Source organism: Cibotium barometz, chromosome 38 (genome assembly GCF_041138505.1).
Source record: "Cibotium barometz isolate CiBa-2024 chromosome 38, ASM4113850v1, whole genome shotgun sequence".
Classification (NCBI taxonomy): domain Eukaryota; kingdom Viridiplantae; phylum Streptophyta; class Polypodiopsida; order Cyatheales; family Cibotiaceae; genus Cibotium; species Cibotium barometz.
In genome coordinates this window covers 32,297,988-32,316,215 of record NC_141083.1, presented here as the reverse complement: position 1 = coordinate 32,316,215, position 18,228 = coordinate 32,297,988, and the positions used below count along the sequence as shown (strand labels likewise).

The 18,228-nt window shown below is 40.7% G+C and overlaps 1 pseudogene across 1 annotated transcript; it reads left to right on the top strand.

Moving 5' to 3' along the window:
• Positions 1-387: 387 nt before the first annotated feature.
• Positions 388-4,281, top strand: LOC147616611 (pentatricopeptide repeat-containing protein At2g33680-like; annotated as a pseudogene). The gene has a single exon (XR_015262516.1). The product of XR_015262516.1 is annotated as a pentatricopeptide repeat-containing protein At2g33680-like (transcript).
• Positions 4,282-18,228: the final 13,947 nt, after the last annotated feature.

The following is an 18,228-nucleotide window of genomic DNA, read 5'->3' as shown; positions in this document are numbered from 1 at the left end:
CCTATGGAAACCTTGGATGTTGATGCTTCAACATCTTTTGTAGCTTCCAACTTCTTTGGAATTGATCAAACTTTGTACAACCTTTCTTTGTAGTTGTTTCCACTTTAGCTTACAAGCACGTGAGTATTTTCGAGAGAACTATCGTGATTAGGCAACGTTGCATACTTAGGAGGTTGAGTCACAAGTTATGCAAGGTTTAGTCATGCGTGGAGTTCTTGGGGGCGATCTATGTACAAGTGTCCCCACACTTGTCATATAAGTTTTTTAAAAAACAATTTACATTTTCTTTAAAAAAGAAATCTTTTCAGCTCGTGTGGGTGTGTGATTTCTTTGCCAATAGAGACATAGCCTAGCGGTAAAGTAAGGTGTGGAGGTCCCATCCACTATAGGTGCTGAGTTCAAAACCTGCTGGCTGAAAACAATTTGCATGGTCCTGGGTTCCAGTCTTCTGCAGAGCTCACCAGTATGGCATGTAGAGACATGGATTTCTTATGGAAGGAGTACTTCAAGGATCCCTCCCAATGGTGGGACAATCGAAGCAGCAAGGTAAGCACTGTTTTACAATTACATGAGAGTACAGGAAAACCTATTGGCTTTCCTGAGTATAGCCCAAGATCCCCAGACTTCATACATAAAATGACAAAGGAGTCGCTGTGGATGGATGGCTGGTACAATGCATCTTGGGTTCATCAGGAGCTCAGAAGAGGATTGCAACGAGACTTCTGTGTGCAGAAGGATAAGCGGATGACTAAGGCGAAGGAAATCCACCAGAAAGCACGACAAGGAGATAGCAACAGCAACCACCGGGAGTTTCAAGAGGATACTGCTCTTGTAGCCTTACTAAAGGCTTGTGCCAAGCAAAAGGACCTGCGCAAAGGCAGCAGAATACATGCTGATATTCTCAAAAGGGGGTTGCTTGAAAAGAACATTTATGTAGGCACTATTTATGTAGGCCACTGCCCTACTCAATATGTATGCCAAATGTGGTGCACTTGCAAAAGCGCAAGAAGTGTTTGACGAGCTTCCAGTTTGGGATGTAGTCTCCTGGACTGCCCTGATCGCAGGATATGCCCAACACGGGCATGGTCATGAGGCTCTGAACTGCTTTGGACGGATGCGAGAGGAGGGCCTCTCACCAGATGCAGTCACCTTTATTTGCATCTTGAAAGCCTGCGGCAGCATAGGAGCAGCTGAGAAGGGCGAAGAGATACATGCTGAGGTCGTCAGGCAGGGCTTATTGGAAAAAGATATTGTGCTTGGCACTGCGTTGGTGGATATGTATGCCAAATGTGGTGCACTTGCAAAAGCACAAAAAGTGTTTGACAAGCTTCAAGTTGGGGATGTAGTCTTCTCCTGGAGTGCCCTTATCACAAGATATGCTCAACAAGGGCATGGTGATGAGGCCCTGAACTGCTTTGGACAGATGCGAGAGGAGGGTCTCTCCCCAGACGCAGTCACCTTTAGTTGCATCTTGAAAGCCTGCGGCAGCATAGGAGCAGCTGAGAAGGGCAAAGAGATACATGCTGAGGTCGTCAGGTAGTGCTTATTGGAAAAGGATATTGTACTTGGCAATGCGTTGGTGGATATGTATGCCAAATGTGGTGCACTAGCAAACGCGCAAGAAGTGTTTGACGAGCTTCCAGTTCAGGATGTCTTCTCCTGGAATGCACTAATCGGAGGATATGCCCAACATGGTCATGGTGATGAGGCTCTGAACTGCTTTGCGCGGATGCGAGAGGAGGGTCTGTCCCCAGACGCAGTCACCTTTACTTGTATGTTGAAAGCCTGCGGCAGCATAGGAGCAGCTGAGAAGGGCAAAGAGGTACATGCTGAGGTTGTCAGGCAGGGCTTATTGGAAAAAGATATTGTGCTTGGCACTGCGTTGGTGGATATGTATGCCAAATGTGGTGAACTTGTGAAACCATATCAAGTGTTTAACGAGCTTCCAGTTCGGGGTGTAGTCTCCTGGAGTGCCCTAATTGCAGGATATGCCGAACACAGGCATAATGATGAGGCTCTGAACTGCTTTGGACGGATGCGAGAGGAGGGTCTCTGCACAAATGCAGTCACCTTTATTTGCATCTTGAAAGCCTGCGGCAGCATAGGAGCAGGTAAGAAGGGCAAAGAGGTGCATGATGAGGTTGTCAGGCAGGGCTTATTAGAAAAAGATATTGTGCTTGGCACTGCGTTGGTGGATATGTATGCCAAATGTGGTGCACTTGCAAAAGCACAAGAAGTATTTGACAAGCTTCCAGTTCGTGATGTAGTCTCCTGGAATGCGCTAGTTGCAGGATATGCCGAACACGGGCATGGTGATGAAGCTCTGAACTGCTTTGGGCGGATGCAAGAGGAGGGTCTCTCCCCAAATGCAGTCACCTTTATTTGCATCTTGAAAGCCTGCGGCAGCATAGGAGCTCTTAAGAAGGGCAAAGAGGTACATGCTGAGGTTGTTAGGCAGGGCTTATTGGAGAAAGAGATTGGCATTGTGTTGGTGGATATGTATGCTAAATGTGGTGCACTTGCAAAAGCGCAAGAAGAATTTGATGTGCTTCCAGTTCGGGATGTAGTCTCGTGGAATGCGCTAATTGCAGGATATGCCGAACACGGGCATGGTGATGAGGCTCTGAACTGCTTTGGACAGACGCGAGAGGAGGGTCCCCCCCCAAATGCAATCACCTTTATTTGCATCTTGAAAGCCTGCGGCAGCATAGGAGTGGGTGAGAAGGGCAAAGAGGTACATGCTGAGGTTGTCAGGCGGGCCTTATTGGAAAAAGATATTGTGCTTGGCACCGCGTTGGTGGATATGTATGCCAAATGTGGTGCACTTGCAAAAGCGCAAGAAGTATTTGATGAGCTTCCTGCTCAGGATGTAGTCTCCTGGAATGCACTAGTCGCAGGATATGCCCAGCTTGGAAAGGTTGAAATTGTTTTTGACTCATTCAACAAAATGATAGAAGAAGGTATAGAGCCAGATCTGGTCACGTTCGTTGTTTTGCTTACTGCGTGCAGTCACACAGGTCTAGTGGATGAGGGGCAAATGTACTTTGAGACTATGAGCACAGTCCATAGCATCACACCAACACTAGAGCACCACACTTGCATGGTTGATCTTTTCAGCCGTGCAGGCACTTCGACAAGGCAATAGGAGTGATTGAGAAGATGCCACCTTCTGATTGTCTTCCGCTTTGGTCTGCTCTGTTGGGTGCTTGTCGAAAATGGGGAAATATGAAGGTTGGAAGACTGGCCTTTGAACATGCAGTACAATTGGATGAAAAGGATGCTGCAGCATATGTCTGCATGAGTAATATATATGCAGCTGCTGGCATGCGAGAGGAAGCGGACAAGGTTGAAGCTATAAGGAAGACGCCAGGACGCTGTTGGTGGACTGATGCAAGTGGAAATGTACATTCGTTTATTGTCGGGGATGACAGTCATCCCCAAGGCAAAAACATCTATGCGAAGCTAAAGGACATTGGTCAAAAATATCGCAGGAAGGCTATTCCCCAGGTGTGCATTGGGTGTCACAAGACATTACAGATCTTTGATCGTGGTAGAATGAAGACGTGTTCACTTGGTAGGAGAACTTGTCTAGAGAAGGATTTCCCCGAAGTGTAGGACGGGAACGTTTCGCATTCTTAGGCATGGATTATTGTTACTTTTACTTTTCCATCATTTCATAATTTGTAAGCAAAAGTCGAGGATTCGAATCCCATTTTCTCTCCCCCGAATTATGAGAGTGAAACGAGTTGCTGTCTGCTCAGGACATCGGTTGAGTAACTAAATGCACTGTCAAGAGGCGCAGCGAGTCTCTCTCCGACCATTGCACTGAGGATCGAAGAGATGCAAAGGAAGATGTGCTGTTCAGGCATAGTGAGACATTGCATGTGCCCTCATCAATAGACCTAAAGGGACACCTATATGTGTTACGAAGAACTTGCGGGTTTGTGGTGACTGCCATTTTGCTACATTGCTTATATCAAAAGTGGAGCACCGCAAAATTCAGGTCAAAGATGCAAACCCCATTCACATTTTCGAGGATGGAAAGTGTACTTGTGAGGAATATTGGTGATGGTAGTGCAACTGCCTAGACTTCTCTTTATTTCACTCCAAATGTTGTTGCTAGACTTCTGAGGACTGAACTCTTCAGTATGCTTAAGTGAAGCATTTGTTCTCTTTAAGCCTTTCAAGATAAATGGGACTGAGATGACAAAACCAACAACTTATTGTATTGTAGTACTTTAATTTAGGGCATAGGATCGAATGTGAAATTTATTTCTATTCCTTGTATGTGCACCTAGGACATGCTAACATCATCAACCATAGCATGTGGTGGCGCTTTACTTTGAAAGGCATTAAATCATATGCAAAAAGCATCATGAATCCTCGGTGTGACTCAAACGCAGCACCTCTACCAAGAACCACGGGCATCTTATCCTCTTGGGGTCACAAAGTTGCACCTTTTTCTTTCATGAAGTCTTTTTTTAAATGGAATTTGTAAAACGTATTTTAAAAAAAGGCTTTATAATTCCAAGAATTTAACATCCTCCAATTCTCTTAGACCATCCAAATCTCTCAAATTTAGACAAGACTCTACAAACAATGGAAAGATTTGTAAAGCAAAAAGGTGCTCTCCGAAACTAGCACCAATTCATGTTTAGTCTTGTTGATGCAAGGGTTGTTAGGGAGCTTAGCTCAAATTTAGACAAGACTCTACAAACAATGGAAAGATTTGTAAAGCAAAAAGGTGCTCTCCGAAACTAGCACCAATTCATGTTTAGTCTTGTTGATGCAAGGGTTGTTAGGGAGCTTAGCTCAAAACCAAGCTAGAGTCAAACTCCATAAGTTCACCTCGGAAGCACGTGTGTTAAATGGTTCTCGCCTTCGTTGTCACATTGAAGTGGTTGCTTGTGTTGTAAGGTATTGCAAATCGATGAAGCCAATGCTTGTGTGGTCACCTTAAGTTGCAATCTCCTTGGTTGCAATGCCTAGTCCCACAAGGAAAGAGTAGAAAACATGACAACGAAGTCTCAGGAGGTAAGATAGGACATTCGCCTCCCAAACCCTAAGTTTAGCATGCCCTCACATACACAAGTGGATTGCAAGGGAGAATAAGAGTAGAGAAAACGCTCAATCTACTGCACAAATGGGAAGTATGGTTACACAATGGAGATATTTACTTATATACTTCATAAGTCATTTCTCACTAGGTTACTTAGGAGTAAGTTGTTAACGGATGGAACCACCCTTAGTAATATTAGCCTTAGTAGTATCTTTTGTTTTGTAAGCATCAATAAAGTGCGATACTGGTTGAACTCAATAGGCAACATCGCAATTGTGACCACTTGTATCTGGACATTTCATGTGACATGCAATTATATTTTGTATCCATATATATTTTGTATCCGTATATAATATGCAAGAGTCTTGTAAATAGTAGATGAATTAATGCAAGTCAGTTTTTTGTCTTAACATTGTCTGTGTTATTTTTCTTTGATCAACGCTATTAAGTATTGTTGATCCAAATAATTATCCAAGTGTCAGCTAATCCATCTCGATACTTTTAGTGATCTACTTTATCTGAATACTTAGAAGTGCTATGGTTTTCTTACTTTTTTGGGCTCGGATGCAATGGTTTCGGTGAATCATTTGCGATTTCTAGTAAAGTTTAGATTCTGTATTGTTCTTGTTTTTTTTGGTCTATCCATTGTTGTCTTTCTTTGTCTTGTTCAGGTTCTTTTGTTCTCTCTATTGATGTGTATGCCTTGCATTATAACGTTTCATTTACCATTCCACATGTTACCATCCTGTTGGCTTGTTTTTGGCATCTATAGAGTGGTTTTAGCCACAATGTCCTAATGCAGAAAGTATTACTCAACTAAGGCCTAGGAAGCATGTGTTTATAGGAGGCTAAGAAACCTCAAAGGTTGTCTATCCTTAAGTTGCAACACGGCCAATGCTTCGACTCCTACCAAGCTTAAGTAAGTGGATAATTATAGATAACTCCCTCTTGAATCTTCTTTCTCACTCTCTCTTTCACTCTCTCAATCCCTAGATCTCAAGCAAGCAAGCACTCCAACCTCATGCATATTCACACCCACACTCACTCCAAGCATACGTGCAAGCAAGTTATCTATGAAATCACAACACAAATGCTCAACATAGAAGACAAGGTAGAGCTCCAAGTTTCACTATTGTATAGGTTAAAAAAGTGAAGTTCACATCCAAGGAGTTGCCTTCCCACATGTGGCAGCATATGAACTTCTTGTTGTCTTTAAAATATTCCAAGCAAACACAGTGGGTTCGAAAGATTTTGCATGTCATTTATGCATGGAAGCCCTTTGTCTACGTGTATTGGCTGATAAAATTATGCATCGCCTAGAGCATCCATTTCTCTATGGGTACTTCACTTAGTGGGGGTAGTGGGAGCTGTGCTAGGAAGTTGACAAGATATGCATTGTTGGCCTAGAGATCTTTGAATTGCTACCACAAGTAGATCCTTCGAATTGGGATGAACTTAAGATCAATTCTTTGATAGGGGTGAGGTGTTGAGATATAGAGCTCAACTAATGCTTCGAACATTGATGACCCTCCTAGGTGATAGCTCTGCACTTATGCCACTGGCATGGTTGGTGGAGATTATGGTTGATATGCGCCAGTGAATGACAAGTTATGTGACAACCACATTTAGACTACTAGAGTATGTCATAGCTATAACGCCAGCTCATATAGGCGAATTCATACTATAGAACCCTCTTATATTTTAGTGAGTACTTTTACATAAAGTGTACTCTTTTCTTTTATGGTTTAGTTGAGTAATTTTACATATAGTATACTCTTATCTTTTATGTATTTTTGTACGTCGAGGGAATAATAAAATAGAAAAAAATTTAGCCATCCATCCGTCTTGTGCTTGTCTACTCTTGTGCATGTGTGTGTGTGTGTGTGTGTGTGTGTGTGTGTGTGTAAAGAAGAAGCTTGCAAGGAGCACAAGCTCACCCTCTTCCCCGCATTCTTCACATGGTATTAGAGCCGATTTGCAAAGAGAGCTCAAGAGACAATCAAGAGGCAAGAAAAGGAAGTGGTACATGTGTAAGGGCAATTCATCTATTTTCGTTTGATTTAGAAGAAAATCTTTGCAGAGGAAGTTGTTAATCGGAGAAATGTTAGTAGGCACACCAAGAAAGTCGATGTCTTAGATTGGGTTGTCCTCTTGGGTGAAGGAAGGAGACTCTATAGTGTGCTTTTTCTTGTTGCGTAGTGTTTCTGTGCATGTTTTACACACTCTGTTGTCTGCATTGGTGAATGTAAAGCACCTACATACTATTTTGGGATGTGCACATATATTGCAAATGTATGGTTTACAATAAGTTGTTGCATAAATAGATTTACAAAACAGCTAGTTATTGTGTGTATCTATGAGAGATAGATTACTACAAATATTAATTTTTCTAGGAGAGTGCAAAAATTATTGCAAGTTCTGTGTGGTATACATGATTACCATATTTTGTATAGGTTATTATAGGTCAACATGCCTAACACCTTATCTCAGATTGTTAGTGAGAAGCTCAACATGCCTAACACCTTATCTCAGATTGTTAGTGAGAAGCTCAACAAGAACAACTTCTATGCATGGAAGTTTAGGATGACGAATTTTCTTATGAGAAAAGGATATTGGGAGTTCATCATAGGTAAAGAGGAGCTAGAGTTTCCTAAAGAGAATCTTACTACACAACATGTAAAAAAACATAAAGGATGGCATGAGAGAGCCAGGAAAGTCATCTATTGGCCTTCCATTAGTGTATTCTATAATTGGACATATATAGGATGTAGAGATGCCTAAAGACGCATGGGATACCATGGTCAAGTTATATAGCACAAACACCAAGGCTAAAAAGATGTCGTTAAAGTGAGAGATGCTTAATGTGTCAAGAGGCAAGTTGAGTATCAATGAATAATCGCTAAGTTTTAAAGGGATTGCTGATGCCCTTGGTTCTATCAGAGAACTTAGGTTGATGATGACAACTTGGTGTCAGTCACGTTGAATGGGCTTGAAAAAGAATGTGAGTAGTTTTAGAGATCTATCAGAGTTTGGGAAACCTTTTAGGATCTTATAACCCTTTTTGGGAAATCTAGGATCTTATAGCCCTTTTGATCAACGAAGATGCAACTAAGGAGTAAACCATCCTCCAAAAATATGCAAGATCAGCCTTTACCACCCACTAACATAGGTAGAGTGAATATACAACAATGTTTGAAGTCTATACATGCCAAAAATATTGTTTTGAGTTTGCCAAAGTTTAAGATTGATGGTATGCATAAAGTGTGTGAAGCATGCAGTCTTAGTAATCAATCTAAGCATGCATGTTTACATGATAAAGGACCAGTGTATGTTATACACTCTGATGTATGGGGACTAACCAAGACTACAACTGCATCAATTACAAGTTGAGCGCACTATGTTACATTCATTAATGATCTCACTAGGAAAGTGTGGGTCTACTTTATGAAGGAGAAAAATGAGGTGTTATAGGTACTATGCTACATTAATTGATGATTACACTAGGGAAGTGTGGATCTACTTCATGAAGGAGAAAAGTGAGGTGTTAAGTCACATTTAAAAATTTAAAGCCTTGCGGTTGAGAAAGAAAAAGGTATCCAAATCGGACGCCTAAGATCAGATTGTGGGGGAGAATATTTCTCCAAAAAGTTCAGTGATCTTTGGAGAGATTAGGGAATCAAAGGCAAACAAGTACACTGCAATAGAATAAAAGTCTCCCATGCATTGATGAGTGAGAAAGGGATATTGGGATATGAAGAAGTAGCAACTATAGTTTGCACTATTACCAGAACCCCCACTACTATAGCTCATAGAATGGTGTTGTAGAAAGGAAGAACATGTATATTACAAAAGTTTCCTATGCATTGATAAGTGAGAAAGAGAAGCTGGGATCTGAAGAAGTAGCAACTATTGTCTACATTGTTAATAGAACCCCCATTGCTGTAGTTCATAACAATTTGGGACACTTGAAGGTGTCATATGTACATGTGCCAAATGAGTTAAGCAGCAAGTTGGATCCCAAGGCAAAAAAGTGTATCTTTATTAGTTATTCCCTTGAGAAAAAGAGTACAAATGCTATAACCCTACTACACATGAGATGTTGAGAAAACATGGTGCTCATGCTAGATCAAGTGTGTGGAGGAAAAGAGCTTTTAAAATACAAGAACAATCTCTTGCTTATTAAGTTGTTTATGCATACAACTAGGCCTTGCTCAATTACAAAATACCTCATAGCTCCACCTTTAAATAGGTGACCAAGTGGACCTTAAGTCCATTCACACTCACACCCTCTCTCACCCTTCTACATAACCTTAGTCTCTTAATACCCCCCCTCAATACCAACTATGAAAGAATTGGAATAGGTGGTATTGGACATAGGTTGCCTTTATAACATTAGGCATACAAGGTTTGGAATATAGGTGTGGTTATCTAGGATTTACAAATATGTTCCTAGAGCCTTAGAGGCTAATACAATGATGCCATCTAAGTCTTTATTTGTTGTCGATGAAGATGTACACCATGATGGTGCACCCCACTCTTTGTGCTTGCTTGACTTCTTGTAGTTGACATGCTTTAGACATACATGCCATTGCTTCCACATGCTTTCCACCTTGACCATTCTCACACACAATGATCAAAACAAGGCTGCCACCCTTGCTTAAGTGGTTTGCTTATAGATGTTCCTTCAACATGCTTGATGCTTCCTTGAATACCATACCTCCTCCATGGGCAATGAGGGTCTTCCTTCTTAGAGTAATGGTTCTGAGGTAGATTTATATGGGAAAGGGAAAGGGAGAGTCTTACCACTTGCCTTATGGATTGGTCAAGGGCAGTGTCTACTCCACAATTACAACAACTTTTGTGCATGTTGGTTACATAATACCCATTAGGGTTTGAAGGTACAAGCTTAATGAAAGTGAGTAAGTGGTTGAGGTAAATGCTCAAACCAATAAGGTACATCATCCTTGGCTCAAGAAGGAGAGGGCATGGCTCATAATGTTGCCAATGCCTCTTACAAAGACAATGCCAAGAGATGTTTAAAATCATGACAAACAACAAGGTAGAGCACTTAGTGATGCTATGCTCAACCTTACAAGTCATCATAGATGATGAAAGTGTTGAATATGCAGCAGAATAACATGCCTTGGGCTTGGGAAATGAGAGCATATGGCTTATGGCATGCCTATGCCTCTTATAAACAAGAGCCTCAAGGGTGATACATATAAACATTGAAGATGAGCACTTAGTGTACATGTGCCCAACTTTAAAAACTCTCATAATAATGAGTTTTATGATGAAAAACCAGAAATCTTCAACCTCTTGGCTTATGTGATGAAGACAATGGTTCATGGTTGCACCATTTCTCCTTGGAAGAAACGGGTTGACGATGTAGACTTGTAATGTGGCACTTATGGTGTGTGCCCAGCGTCCAATGTTGATGAAGAAGAGCCTCTTTAGTGTTAAAGACCTCCTCCTTTGATGGTTAAGACCACATTAGTGTTAAGCAACACTTTGTTTGGTGATTAAGATCACCATTAGTGTTTAAAAAACATAATTAGTGCTTAAAATATTTTTTAGTATCTAATGATACTTATTTTGGTGATTAGTTCACCATTAGTGTTTAATAACACTATTAGTGTTTAAGAACACTTTATAATAACCTCCTTTTGCTGGATTAATAGATTAATTAGTGTTAAACAACATTATTAGTGCTCATAGGCACATTTTGAAAGCTTTGAAAGCTTGAAAGTTGATGTTGATGCTTGATGAGAATGAGGTTTATGGATACCTCATGTGGATGGCCACTCTTCAAAATCAAGAGAAAACTCAGCAACAACAACAAACATTCACATCATCACTTGGATGATTAGAGCAAGGGAGGAGGTGATTTGAGCAAGAAAAACTCACTTATGAAGCTTTAATGGAAAGCTTCATGGAGAAAATGAAGGCAGCCCTGGTCTTTTGACTGTAGCAGACGCGTCGATTCATCATTGAAGCTAAAATTTGAACTGTAGATGCTTGAGACATTGGGATTCAAAAGCCCTCAACACTCATAGCTTACAATGGCCTGTTTAAGCGGTGAATCGTTGTACGACCATGCCTGCAGCTCAAAACTGCGCCGGGCTGCTCTACAGAGGGAATGCCGCTGCGTGGAGTGACAGGTTCTTCAAATCGGCCATACGAATTGAAACGCCCAGGAGTCTACTTCACTTCATTAGTATCTCCTCAAGATGAGGCCTCTACAAGCTAGTAGAGCTCCTCCACTGCCAGCCAGGGGGTTGAGCTCCACAAGTGAAGAGATAAGGAAAATGGGGAGAAAATGACCTAATCTACACCACAAGGGGTCTAATCAACCTAGGCTCTAGATACCATGTTGAGAAAAGGTGGTGCTCATGCTAGATCAAGTGTGTGGAGGAAAAGAGCTTTTAAAATACAAGAACAATCTCTTGCTTATTAAGTTGTTTATGCATACAACTAGGCCTTGCTCAATTACAAAATGCCTCATAGCTCCACCTTTAAATAGGTGAGCAAGTGGACCTTAAGTCCATTCACACTCACACCCTTCTCTCACCCTTCTACATAACCTTAGTCTCTTAATAGAGATGAGGGTAAGGAGGATTTTGTGTTCAATGAGATAAGTAGCTAGTATGCATCCATAAAAGAATCCATAGAGAATGATGCAAATAACAATGTGGTTGCCCCAAATAGAGAGCAGCAATCATAGGTACTTAGTGGGCCACAAAAGTCCTCTAGTAGTAGGCTTATTATTAGACCTTGGTTGGGCACATTGAGGCAAAATGTGGGAAATGCTAACATATCATTTAGTGGAATTACATGTGCTAAAAATTCATCAAATTTACATATATGATGCAAGGGCAAAGAGAAAGTGGATCCACATTTTGTCATACTTAATATATCAGTAGGTCATTCATTTGTTGATGGAATACCAGCAGTCACGACACCTAGTGTGAGAAAGACAAAAGCAGCCTTAAAGACACTTGGCAGTGATCCAAGAGTACATAGGTCTATTAGGGTCAGATATATTGTAGAAATTTTGAGATATTATAGGTATACAACCCATCATTATGAATATATGGTCTAGGCTATACAAGAGAAGAACAATTATTGTCAAAATAAAATTTGAATCTTATTTTGAAAACTTTTATTCAAAATCCTTTTTGTATTTGATTAGTATAAATTTACAAATCTGGCCAAAGTCTCGTAGGATTTCTTAAATATAATCTCTCTCTCTCTCTCTCTCTCTCTCTCTCTCTCTCACACACACACACACACACACACACTCTCTCTCTCTCTCTCTCTCTCTCTCTCTCTCTCTCTCTCCAAAGACCTCTTAGATGTCGATACCGGCTACCACACCAATTTCCACCTCCTATGGCCATGGGCATCGGGATTGTCACTTTCACTCTAATAAGCCCTATTTTGTATATTTGGCGTGCACGATCACCAATTGTCTATGAAAGGCATGCCGCAAGATTAGCTAGTGAGAGTACATGCTTTAGACTAGGTGTTTGCACAAGCCTAGGCGACCTTGGGTACTCGAGAACCTATTTTTTAACTACATCTGGCCATGTATGAACAAGATAGGCTAGGTATAAAGGCAGAGTTGTAACTCTCACACCTCATTCTCTTGTATGCTCTTATGTGAATACATTGTGTGCTCTTGCTCTCTACTCTTTCACCTTCTTGCCTATTGCTTGCCTAGTGTAGGCTTGAGCTCTTGTGTGACCATCTATGCATGTGTGAGTGTGTGTGTGAGAGGTGAGATCGAGTGGTGTAGCTACAAGGCATTTGCGGTAGTGAAGTGGAGGTCGAGCTCGTGTGTGCTTTTTCCCAATGCTACCTATGAGTCTACAACAACAAGGATCGACCAAATGCAAGTTGTGTTCACAAGGTGAGTGACACACCCTATCAACTCTCTGTGTGCTAGCTATGGTAGATTAGGTCCCGATTAGAGCTCTTGTGTGCTCTCGGGAAGGATACGTAAGTTTCTCCACCACGACACTTGGTTTGAGCCGCCTCTATCGGTTAGTTGGCCTGAGAAGCATCCTTAAATGCCACTGTTGCCGGGGAATAGCGTGTCCCAGCCTAGACACATTACATCTTGAATGCATTGTGTTTGCCTCTTTTCTTTGATTCATCAATGAGGCTACTATAACGAGTTCATAATACAGTGTCCAACCACCTAGCCACATTGCGTCTTGAATGCATTGTGTTTGGCCTCTTTTATTTGATTTACTAATAACGAGGCTACCAACGAGTTGCATACTAACAAAAACCTCCCAAAAATCATATGCTTTTGTTACTTTTGCATCAATTTCATGTTTTTCATTGCATTTATCATCTCTTGCTATTACCCTTAAACCCGTCAATTTCATCTTTGTTTTGTCAATTTTGTTTAATATTTTCATTCTTGTTTTCCCAAAAAAAAGCTCATTTGAACCCCCAAGTGGTAGAATTGGGGAAAAAACATTGCCATCGTGTCCAGAGCATGCCAATTAGTATGTTTGCATGTGTGTGCACATGAATTGACAAAATTTGAGGTTTAATTTTATTTATGTAGCAAATGGGGTTTTTTGAAAAAAGAATTGGTTTTTTTCAAAAAAAAAAAAGAGAGCCAAAAATCTCATTTAGCTCTCAAATTATCAAAATTGGGAAAAACAAACATTTCCATTGTGTCTGCAGCATGCTAAAATTTAGTCTAATTGGTTGTGTGTGTACATGTTTTGGCAACATTTATGCTTAATTGGGTACTTGATTCAAGGAGGATTGTAATTGTAATTATTTGGAATTTTGTGCAAAAAAGAGAACACAAAATCGCTTAATTGAGTCATTAATTGTTGGAATTGGGTAGAATGAACACCATCATTGCACTTGAAATGTTTGACTTAGTCTAATTTAATATATTGGACCACAATTTTGGATTTGTTATTGCATTAGGAGGTGGATTGATCTTGCAGAGCTATGAAAAATCTTAGCCGTTTTTTGTGAATCCCAACTGGTTAAAATACACTAACTTGTCGGTTTTTTCCGGGGCACTATTCCTTGCAACCTCACCTGCCATGCCTCGCTAGGTGCCAACCCTCCCATTCTGTCATAGTTTATTTAAAAAATAGCACCAATTTCTTAGCTCACACCATATAACATGTACACACACATCTCTCTCATCCCATACTATTGAAATCCTACACACATCACACACACACACACACACACACACACACACACACACACACACACATAGAGAATATCTCTTACCCCATACAACCTTGCACTCTCTCTCTCTCTCTCTCTCTCTCTCTCTCTCTCTCTCTCTCTCTCTCAAACAGTGCTAGAGGTCGACTTGGTTTTCGTGTCCTGATCATTAATGCATTCGTATTTGGCAGCCTTTCTTCAATCTGGTCGGTGTCCTGTTATGGTGGAAACTTGAGTTTATGGATGTTGGTTTCATGACCTTCTCACAAAATTATATGAGGTGGTCCTAGTTAGTTTCCCTACTATTGTTAACACCTTGCTTAAGGTCGAATCCTTGACTTGAGCTTGTTTTTCCACCCCTTTGGAGGTCATTCTACAAGACGAGTGCTTAGAGATAAATACTCTGAGTGGATCTGTGGTTCACCCATCACTCTCAGACACCCACAAAAGCCTAGAATTGATTTCACTATTAATTAGAACAAATATCAAAGGCATTGAATGGATGAAACTTCACCACCAACACTGCTTGAAAGCTTTGACGCACGAGCTGATAATGGATTTACATTCATAGAGGGAATGGTCATAACCTTAGGATAACACTAGGTGACACCACATTTTTGTGTGGTTCCTTAGATGAATTCCAAGACCTAGATCAACCAGGAACTACTATTAGCACACTAGCTAGTAGTGAAGCTAGCTTGAAAACCACCCCCAACCAAGAACTTATGATGCCAGATTTGTTCAAACTAAAGAGGAAGTTGAAAGAGTAGCATCCATGTGGCGAGCTATTAATGCACGCAATGAAAGTAAAAGTTGAGATTTGTGCTCAAAAAAGGCTAGCAACTCAAGTCTCCCAAGCCACCCCCTTAACTCCCAAATCACTGACACAAACTCAACTAGAGGACCTTTCAACCATGTCCTCCAATGCCAACTTCTACAGGACCCTTAAGGACTTGGAAAAACAGATTTCTCAAGGCCCAAGACTGGCAGTACAATATTAAGAAGCACGTTCTCATGGATTTGGCTACCCAACCAATAACTATACAGGATTAACTGGCAAGAAATCTTATTGTTTATTAGTGTCTTCAAAAAAGGTTGTTAGCCAAAAACATACTACCTTGCTAATCAGTTTCTTCAAAAAAGGTTGTTAGCCAAAAACATACTACCTTGCACAAGAGGAGAGAAAAAGAGAGAGATGCGATGAAAAGGTTGATTCGAAGACTAGCACTTAGCTAACCCTAATGAGGGTTAACTCCCCGATGTGAGGCCACTAGGGGCTCACTCCACCTCCACTTGTGTCACTCAAATGGAGCCTCACAAGCTAGGTAGTGAGAAAAGAGGGAGGGATCTATGGTGTTAAACCTAACATACTACCTTGCACACAAGAGAGAGAGAGAGAAGAGAAGAGAGAAAACATGTAAGGGTCGATTCCGGAGAGTTGTACTTAGCCAATCCTAATGAGGGTTAACTCCTTGATGTGAAGCCGCCAGGGGATCACTCCACCTCTACTTGTGTCACCCAAGTAGAGATTCAATGGCTAGGTAGAGAGCAAGAAGGAGGGAGCTATGGAAAGCTTAACCTTAACCTCATGCCACATGCATGTAAGAGGTACTTGGTAGAGAGAAAAGAGAGGGAAGAGAAGGAGAGCGGTTAGAGCATCACCATCCCTACAAGCACACACCAACAATCAAGCATGCAAGCATACATCCACAAGCTCAAATGAGAGAGAGAGAGAGAGAGATAGAAGCTCAAATGAGAGAGAGAGAGAGAGAGAGATAGAAGAAGAAAAACTCAAATGAGACTTGTGGATGTATGCATGCAAGCATACATCCACAAGCTCAAATGAGAGAGAGAGAGAGAGAGATAGAAGAAGAAAAACTCAAATGAGACTAATGGGATCGTCCCTTTTCATATTTCATAAATGTCTTATATACAAGAGCTCATAGTTACGATGGCCGGCTGCCCATTTACAACTGGGGGCCCAAAACTAGCCATCCTAGCTCTATGTACAACTATTCCTCATGACCGGTGTTAAACAAGCCATAAGCTCGGTCGTCCCATGTCTCTTTTACATTAAGTGCTTTGTGTGAGCTTGAATTTTAATTTCCAATCATTCCTTCATTGGTGTACCTATGGCATCATTGGCAACCAGAATGCTCACCACCTGCTCACTCTGGGACCTTTTCAATAGTTCCTAGCTCATAGTACTCGAGAATATAATCATATAAAAATTTAGATGGGCTCTCCATTGTGAAGATCAGCTAGATCAATCAACAAGATCCATATAAAAGAGCCATGGACTCATCCGTTGAAGACCAGCAAGGCAATCAACCAAATCCATGCCCGTGTTCAGAAAACAACTCCAACTCATTGTTCCATTTTCTTCCTCGACGCACGCATGGGTATCTTCAACGACCCAGAGCCCGAGCACCATATGGTCAGCACCCTCTAGGCTCCTTCGCAGGTGCTTCACTCATAGGCCGCTTCCTTGGTCCCTCATTCACCGCACCGGAAGCTCACCATTTAAATCGAATCGAGGTTGGTCAAGTCCCCGACCGACCTTGCCATGCGAGACGTCCTCCATTGACTCTCCGTCAGCTGTTTGCAACTTTCACTTAGGTCGTCATATGACCATAATCGACAAGATAGCCAAAATGCTTCCCAGCATTCTTGACATAAAACAGTCTTTTAAAAACAGGTTTCATAAATACAGTTTCTAACGAACTCTCATCTTTCCACATCATTCTACATCATTTCTCGTTATTCCACATTCTTCTACATCAATTCGCATTGCTTATTCCACATCCATTCATATCTATTCCCATCGTCTTTCATCCATTCTCATCACATCTATCCACATCACATTACATTCATCCACATCACATCTCATCACATCCATTTACATCCCATCACATCCATATACATTCATTCAGATCCACATCACTTCTCATCACATCTATCCACATCACATCTCATCACATCCATTTACATCCCATCACATCCATGTATATTCATTTAGATCCACATCACTTCTCATCACATCCATCTACATCCATTCAGATCCACATCACATCCATCTACATTCATCACATCCATTTACATCCCATCACATCCATGTACATTCATTCAGATCCACATTCATCCATTTACATCCCATCACATCCATCTACATTCATCACATCCATTTACATCCCATCACATCCATGTACATTCATTCAGATCCACATCACTTCTCATCACTTCCATCCACATCACATCCACATCCACATATCATCACATCCATTCACATCTTATCACATCACACTCACATATCATCACATCTCATTCTCATCCATTTACATCACATCTCATCCATTCACATATCATCACATCCATTCAGTACAGTTACTCTACTTTCGATACTACTGATAGAACTTTTCTAAGTTTCAGCAAATTACTTGGCTTAGTTAAAGGTAACGTTTTATCGATCCCATTAAATCTAAGTATCAGAGTGAGTTGGTGTAAAAAGAAAAAATAAACCTTATCAGAATTTTATAGTAAAAACGCAGAAAGAGCATCTACGTATTGTGTTTTCATTCCTTAAGCTTCATTAATGAGATTAAATCTAAACTTTCGTCTTCTTATTGGATCCTTGATCCTCCCAGGCATTCCAGATTCCCTTTCCTGATTAAGAATTATCCAAGTTTTCTCGATGAATATTTTCACACTCTTTCTCAAATTTCTCAAATAAGATATATTCAATATTCTTCTTTTTGAATAAAAGATTCATGGGATTTACAAAAATCAATTCTACCCATGTTTCTCAATAAAATGATAATACTCATAATTCCACTTTTGATAAATACTCATTTTTTGAATTATGCCAAAAATTCCTCTTTTAACATTTAATTGTTTGGATCTCAAATATAATGGGAATTCCTCTTTTTGCATAAAAATAAATTTATCAAAAATTACTC